Source organism: Megalobrama amblycephala, linkage group LG17 (genome assembly GCF_018812025.1).
Source record: "Megalobrama amblycephala isolate DHTTF-2021 linkage group LG17, ASM1881202v1, whole genome shotgun sequence".
Taxonomy (NCBI): domain Eukaryota; kingdom Metazoa; phylum Chordata; class Actinopteri; order Cypriniformes; family Xenocyprididae; genus Megalobrama; species Megalobrama amblycephala.
In genome coordinates this window covers 44934500-44941944 of record NC_063060.1, presented here as the reverse complement: position 1 = coordinate 44941944, position 7445 = coordinate 44934500, and positions in this window count along the sequence as shown.

The following is a 7445-nucleotide window of genomic DNA, read 5'->3' as shown; positions in this document are numbered from 1 at the left end:
TGGAGGATGGATGTTGGATGGATGTTGGATGGATGGATGGATGGATGGATGGATGGATGATGGATGGACGGATGGATGGAGGATGGATGTTGGATGGATGGATGGATGGATGGATGGAGGATGGATGTTGGATGGATGGATGGATGGATGATGGATGGACGGATGGATGGAGGATGGATGTTGGATGGATGGATGGATGGATGGATGTTGGATGGATGGAGGATGGATGTTGGATGGATGGATGGATGGATGGATGGATGGATGGATGATGGATGGACGGATGGATGGAGGATGGATGGATGGATGGAGGATGGATGGATGGATGGATGGATGGATGGATGGATGTTGGATGTTGGATGGATGGATGGATGGATGGAGGATGGATGTTGGATGGATGGATGGAGGATGGAAGGATGATGGATGATGGATGGATGGATGGATGATGGATGATGGATGGATGTTGGTTGAATGAATGGATGGACAGATGGATGGAGGATGGATGTTGGATGATACCTCTATTATCCATTAATTATGTATCTGATTCTGATCATCTTATGAAACTATAATCATTCCTGTATTGGTCCACAAATATTGACTTCAAAATCACAGTTTTTTTTGACCATGTAAGATTGTTGGTATGAGCATTAAATAAGAATCAATCAAAAGTTAAATACATTTTTTAAGAAGACTAAATGTTCAGTTATAAAAAAAAAAAACCCACTAAAATCAAATAATTGAAGAATAACACTCAAACTGGGTCAAGAGAGATTTCCTCCTGTGGTGTTTGGAGCGACTGACCCGACAGATCAATCTAATTTTAGAATTCTTATCTCTGTTAAACAAAGTGACCGTTGCTCTCCAGGCGTTTCTATCATGGTTTAATATTACGATTATTTCAGTCATGACAAAACATTAACACTGCATTCCAAAACTATTGCACAGTGTGTCTGACAATAGATAGAAATAGAATGGAAATGAACCGCACACACTGTGGTGTTTGATGCTGACCTTTGCTCCCGCTGGCAGTAGATGTGTTGGAATAATGTGCAGCACAGTTAATCACAATCTGTTCTGTCCTGCACCAGTTCAGCTCATTCCTGACTGAGAGAGGTTATGTAAGTTCTAATGGATTCCAAGGTGCTGCGCATCAAACTTTAATTTTATTGCAGCTTTCTTGTGACACGGCGTGAGACGGAAATGACATGAAGCTGATAACATATTTAGTAATTTCACTAATTTAGGACAATTATATTGGCCAGCTGCCGTGAAAGACAGTTAAATTCTGGCTTCTTTCATTTATGCTGCTTTCCTCCTCATTACGGGTTCAAACATGTAGCACTGAAATCCTATTGTAATTGTTAAATTTTCAGCATTCTCCCCTAAAAGTGATCAGGCAGACCAAACCATAAGTCACAGAGATTTGAAACTTTGAGGGCTGGTAGTACTCACACCGTCTACTACGTTACCAATGCTCTCCCCGATTGGCCTAACAGGGGCGCTACAGCGGTCAAAAGTATATTTTGGATATTTTGAAAAACCTACGAACTAGTCCTAGGTTTTTGACCCGATTGGAACCAAACCAGTGCAGAAAGATTTTCAGGAGTCTGACTGTCAATAATTATCGGAAAAAAAAAGTTTTCGATTTTCGAGTGGTGCCAAAACGTTAGAAGATGAAACGTTTATGAAAATGGCTATAACTCATGAACGAAATGAGATGTTTTCACCAAATATGGCACACCTATGTAAGAGCTCATTCTGTGGTTATGTGAAGAAGGACATGGCGACTGGCCACTTGGTGGCGCTATAACAGGAAAAAAACATGAAAACGTCTATAACTTGAAAAATGGCATGCAGTGTTTTCGTCTGAGGTGCCATGATTGTCTTTGAGGACATTGGCATATCTCGAAAAACATTGGCCAATGAAATTTGAGCACCTATTAGACAATGTTAATGGAGGCCGATTGGAAAAAAACGGGTTTGGGCCATTGGCATGATGCCCTGAAGGAGCCTGAGAAATTTCGAGCATTAATCGAATGCTTATAACTTTGGGTGTGGTTGACTTATTTTCACAGGAGTCACATTCTTATGGGGCGTTCACACCAGACGCAACTTGCGCGAATAAATCGAGCTATTCGCTATTCGTTGGACGCTTGAACATTTTGAGTTTACACGCTTCATTCGCACGTGAAATTCACTTCACAACAGACGCGAATTCGCGTCATGGGAGGGCTTCTTTCTGCACACTTCCTCTGAATAAACACAACTCGTCAGTGGGAAAGTAGTTGTAAAATACGGCGAATAAGCTTAATTTGCAGGCTTTAGCTAGCTTGATATGTAGGGGGAAAGTGGGGTGAGTTGTGCCAGTTTTTACTTAAAGTGACTTTAAAGTGAGGCCATGGCAGTAATGCCTTCAACTTAAGAATGTACATATATTTCAGGATGTGGTGCATGCCTGAGAACAATAACTTTGGATCTGTAATAAATTGTTTCAGAAATATAGCTTTTGGAAAAAAAGTGGTCTTGTGGCACAACTTGCCCCTGGTGCGGGGTAAGTTGTGCCTTTGGGGAGAATACGTAGGGGTAATTTGTGCCAGTCATTTCTGAAGTAAAACAGAACATTTTAATGTTATGAAATGTAATGCTATATGAAAGCAAGACAAATTCAATACAAAATTACTCATTTAAGGTTTATTTAGATATTGTCACCCTATTAAACTGTTGGAATAGGCTAAGTCATATTTTGTAGTTTTTGGGAAAACAAAAAACTTAAATACACAATATATGATATTTGTGAATCATTTCAAGCAAAAAGGCTTTGGCAATAGATGCCTGTTGACATACATAGAACGCTGTCTGTCAATTATAAGAATAACATATAAGAATATGCCACGTTACAAATTATTATGCAAGTGACATATCAGTAAGATTTCAGTACGATAAACATTCAGATTTTAGTTTTTCTAAGAAAATATTTGTTTATTTATCCATGTCTTTTTAGATAACTGGTATCAATCTCAGACAAAATAATTTGCCAGGTCTATGGAAACCCTACTTAGAGGTTGTTCCACATTATTAAGCAAGTCACAGTTCTCATGCCATATGGAGAGGAAAAAAGATCTTTCTGAAGAAGAAAATTCCTGTTTGCTGCTCAACACTGGCTTTTTTATAGCTGCCCTTTTAATACAATTCATTTTTTTGACAGGAACTTTCATTAATAAGCCTTTATCTGACCGAGTTCTGCTGTGCTCTAAATCACTCACAAATCTTATGATAATTCGATAATCTCCATTCAGTTTTCACACAATATTAGTTGTTTTCATGCCTTTTGCACAACATTGGACCATTTCATGCTTTCATCTTCAGAAAGTGCGTTTTATAAGTGTGTGGCATGATGGGTTTTGGTCTAGAATCAAGAATGTCACATAGTTTAACTGCTAAAATGTAAGAGTACAATGTACAATTACAAATTAATAATATGTTGAAAATAATTATACGTGAGGGTGAGTTGTGCCACTGGCACAACTTAACCCAGGCCCTCTGGCACAAATCACCCCGGACCCACAAGTTTGAAAAACTAGCATGATCCAGCAGTTAAGAGCTAACATCATGCTAACTGTTTAGACTCATTGTGTAGCCTGCTAAAGCACTAAAACATGTATGAAATGTTTACAAACTTGTCTATAATTGTTCAGACACTACAATCAAAAAACTTTGATCATAGAAATTTTACTTTGAAAGGGAAAAAACTAAAATTAGCTAAAATGTGCTTTCCTCTCATGCCATGTGTCTCTCTTCTTTGGAGGATGAGTAAAATGGATGGCTTTTCAAAATTATGTGGTCACATGACCAATTTCTTCTACGGTTTTCCAGAAACAATGGGTGGAACTACTTCCCCCCTGGCACAAATCACCCCACTCTCCCCTATATAGTCTCAATATGTATATAGTCTCAATATGTATATATATAGCTCAAATTGAGTAAAGACCGTTTTTTACAACTTACCAGATTGTCCGACCTCCTCACTCACTTTCTTCCAAGCAAGATCTTTTTTATTCCTGTTTCTATAAAAATATGAAGATGTATCGTGCAGCAATGATGATTTACTACTCTACTTTTACTAGAGCAAGCTCATAATTGGTTAACGCAGCACAAATTTTCGCCAAAGTTCAGATTTTTCAACTTGCGCGATTCGTGCGAATCATGCGTTATGCACGTCAAATGCCCGAAACGCTCAATTTGCGCCGCCTCATTCGCGCGAAATGTGTCATTCACGCTGCCGGATGTCTATTCACGTCTTTGCATTGACTTAACATGTAAATCACTCGCACTTAACGCTTCATTCGCATCTGGTGTGAATGCACCATTAGACTCCTGAATCTTTGCCGAGTCCAACAATACCAAACATGCCAGGTTTTGTCTTACTGTGCGTCCACACCACCGCCGGCGAGAGCGTCAAAATTCGCCTTGGCTGCCCCCCCCAACAACGGTGTACTGTGCGTTCAAACCGCCGCCGGTGGGAGGGTCAAAGTAAATGACAAGTTGTGTCAACCAATCAGAATCCTCTCAAGCGAGGACCTCTACATTCCGATTGGTTGCCGCTGAACTGCGTCATAGCTCATTACCATAAAACTGACCTGACTTCAATTCTCCTCAACGCTCTGACCATCCAAGACGCGCCGCTCTTGCCGGAGCTCGTCGCCGGCTCACAGTGAAAATTAATGACTTCCTGTCACTTTGACATTCTCATCAGCGGTGTTAACACATGGTTATGGTTTGTGCAACGTTGTGATTTAGTGCTTAAAAAACATTTGCAAATATCTTTGAAACAGTTAGTGCGATCGAGACGAAACCACCATAGGAAATTCGGAAACATATGTCGAAAACCATATGCTAATACCCAAATGTCAAAATTTTGATAGGAAATGGCAAAAAAAAAATCCAATCAAAGTAGCTCATGAGTGATTTTTTTATGCTCTCATATATAAGTGTCTATTTTCACCAAATGTGACACACATATGTACACAGCAAAATCAGCTCTGCTCAGAGAACATATGATCCCTCTCTACATAGAGTTAAAATAACACTGAATCAGAGTTAAAAAGATAATATGCAGTTTGTGGAGTTGTTTAATCAGATCTTGAGAGATTTGATGTCTTTTATCTTCAATTGAGTTCATCTTAGGCTGTGACTGAAGTCATTTGTAGTTCTTGTGTTTCTCTTAAGTGATTCTGCTTGTTAACAGCAGGTGTTCATCACTACTGCTCAATCGTCATTTAATTAATCACTCTCATTACCTTTAACTCTGCTTCAGTGTTACTTTAACACTATATAGAGAGGACCCATATGTACTCTGAGCAGAGATGATTTAACTCTGGAGATTTTGCTGTAAATGGGCACACTATGAGGACACCAAAAAAGTGGTGGAGATCAGGCAATAGGTGGCACTATAATTGTCAAAAAACCTTTAAAACCATATTTTTTCCTTAAATCGATTTCCTGTATTGGCTGTAAATGGTCTTTTCCATCTATGATCTTTGTGCTTACATGCTTGCTAAATAAAATATAATACCTTTATGTGCTTAAATAAAGGTGCTTGGATTAGAACCCTGCTAATTGCTGATCGCAGCTATATCGTTTTCTCTGTCATCGTCTTTCCACTGTCATTTTAGCTGAAATGCAGAAAGCCCAAAACAAAATTTGCACATTTGAACCTCGCTGAAATCACAGCTGCTCATTCCGGTATAAGCCAGTGATGTTTCCTAATTTAAGGTCATTGTTTTTGTAGTGATCTGCAGTCTTGTGAATGTCATGACCTTAATCAATAAAAGAAAAAAGAGGTCATAAGTCAGCCATCTAAACTTAAACTTAACTCATCAGCCATCTTAACTCAAAAGGCATTGAAGACCTTGTCTGAACCTCTTTTTCATTGTATTTCATTAGGTTGGCATGCCATGAGAAATTAGATTTTCCACGCACATGATCTGAGCTCGTACAATTGTCGCTCTAATCTTGAAACCAAGAGGCGTGTGCATTTTATTCAGCTATTTAGTAAGGAAACCAGATTTTCTTATAAGGGATGCTGTAACTCTTGTCAGCTGACAGACACGGGTCCTCTGAGGGCTTTTTTCCCATTCATTTACATATTATTACATAGTATTATCATTCCTTTTGACATACAGTATGCATTCCATAACATATTCATGCATTTGTTTTTTTTTTGTTTTTTTAAAATACACTCACAAAGAGAAATAAATTTTGTAGAACTGAGCATAACTATATGAAGAAATTTTTTTAATATTAACATGAATTTAAAGGTGGATAACTCCATGACCAACTCAGGCCTGCTATTAATACTCAAAGTAAAAAAAGGAAAAAGTAGGTTTTGTGTCAAAACAGATAAAAAAGTGCAAAAATCAGTTTGTTCCATTATCTTTACGGGGAGGACATGCTCATACTTGTCTTGCTTCCTAAACTTTATCAGCAGCCAATATTATCCATGCGAGGAGAACCAAGTGCATGCATAAATTGACAGTGATGTCTTATCACAATACACTACAGAAAAATATATGTAACCCTGCAGCACAAAACCAGTCATAAGTCGCACGGGTATATACACTGTATGGTTCAAAATTATCGATTTTTCTTTTATGCCAAAAATCATTTTCCTACCATAAATATATATAAATGTATTTGTGAGTGGATATGCATTGCTAAGGACTTCATTTGGACAACTTTAAAGGCAATTTTCTCAATATTTTGATTTTTTTTTTGCACCCTCAGATTCCAGATATAGCTGTATCTCGGCCAAATATTGTCCTATCCTAACAAACCATATATTAATGGAAAGATTATTTATTCAACTTAAAAAAAATTGACCCTTATAACTAGTTTTGTGATCCAGGGTCACATTATGAATGTCCTCATTCATTCTCGGATAAGTCGCATGGGTATATCTGTAGCAATAGCCAATTGTATGGGTCAAAAATGTTTCTTTTATGCCAAAAATCATTAGGATATTAAGTAAAGATCATGTTCCATGAAGATATTTTGCAAATTTCCTACCATAAATATATCAAAAATGTATTTGTGAGTGGATATGCATTGCTAAGGACTTCATTTGGACAACTTTAAAGGCGATTTTCTTAATATTTTGATTTTTTTTGCACCCACAGATTCCAGATATAGCTGTATCTCGGCCAAATATTGTCCTATCCTAACAAACCATATATCAATGGAAAGATTATTTATTCAACTTAAAAAAAAAAGACCCTCATGACTAGTTTTGGGTCACATTATGAATGTCCTCATTCATTCTCGGATATAAATATGGCGTTGTACTGTTAAACTAATCACAGTTAACGTTTCTGCAGCACTATAATAGTAAACATAGTCAAATTCGCCCTTTAAACAATGTGCAAATATGTGTCTTATCCTCTAAAAGCGGG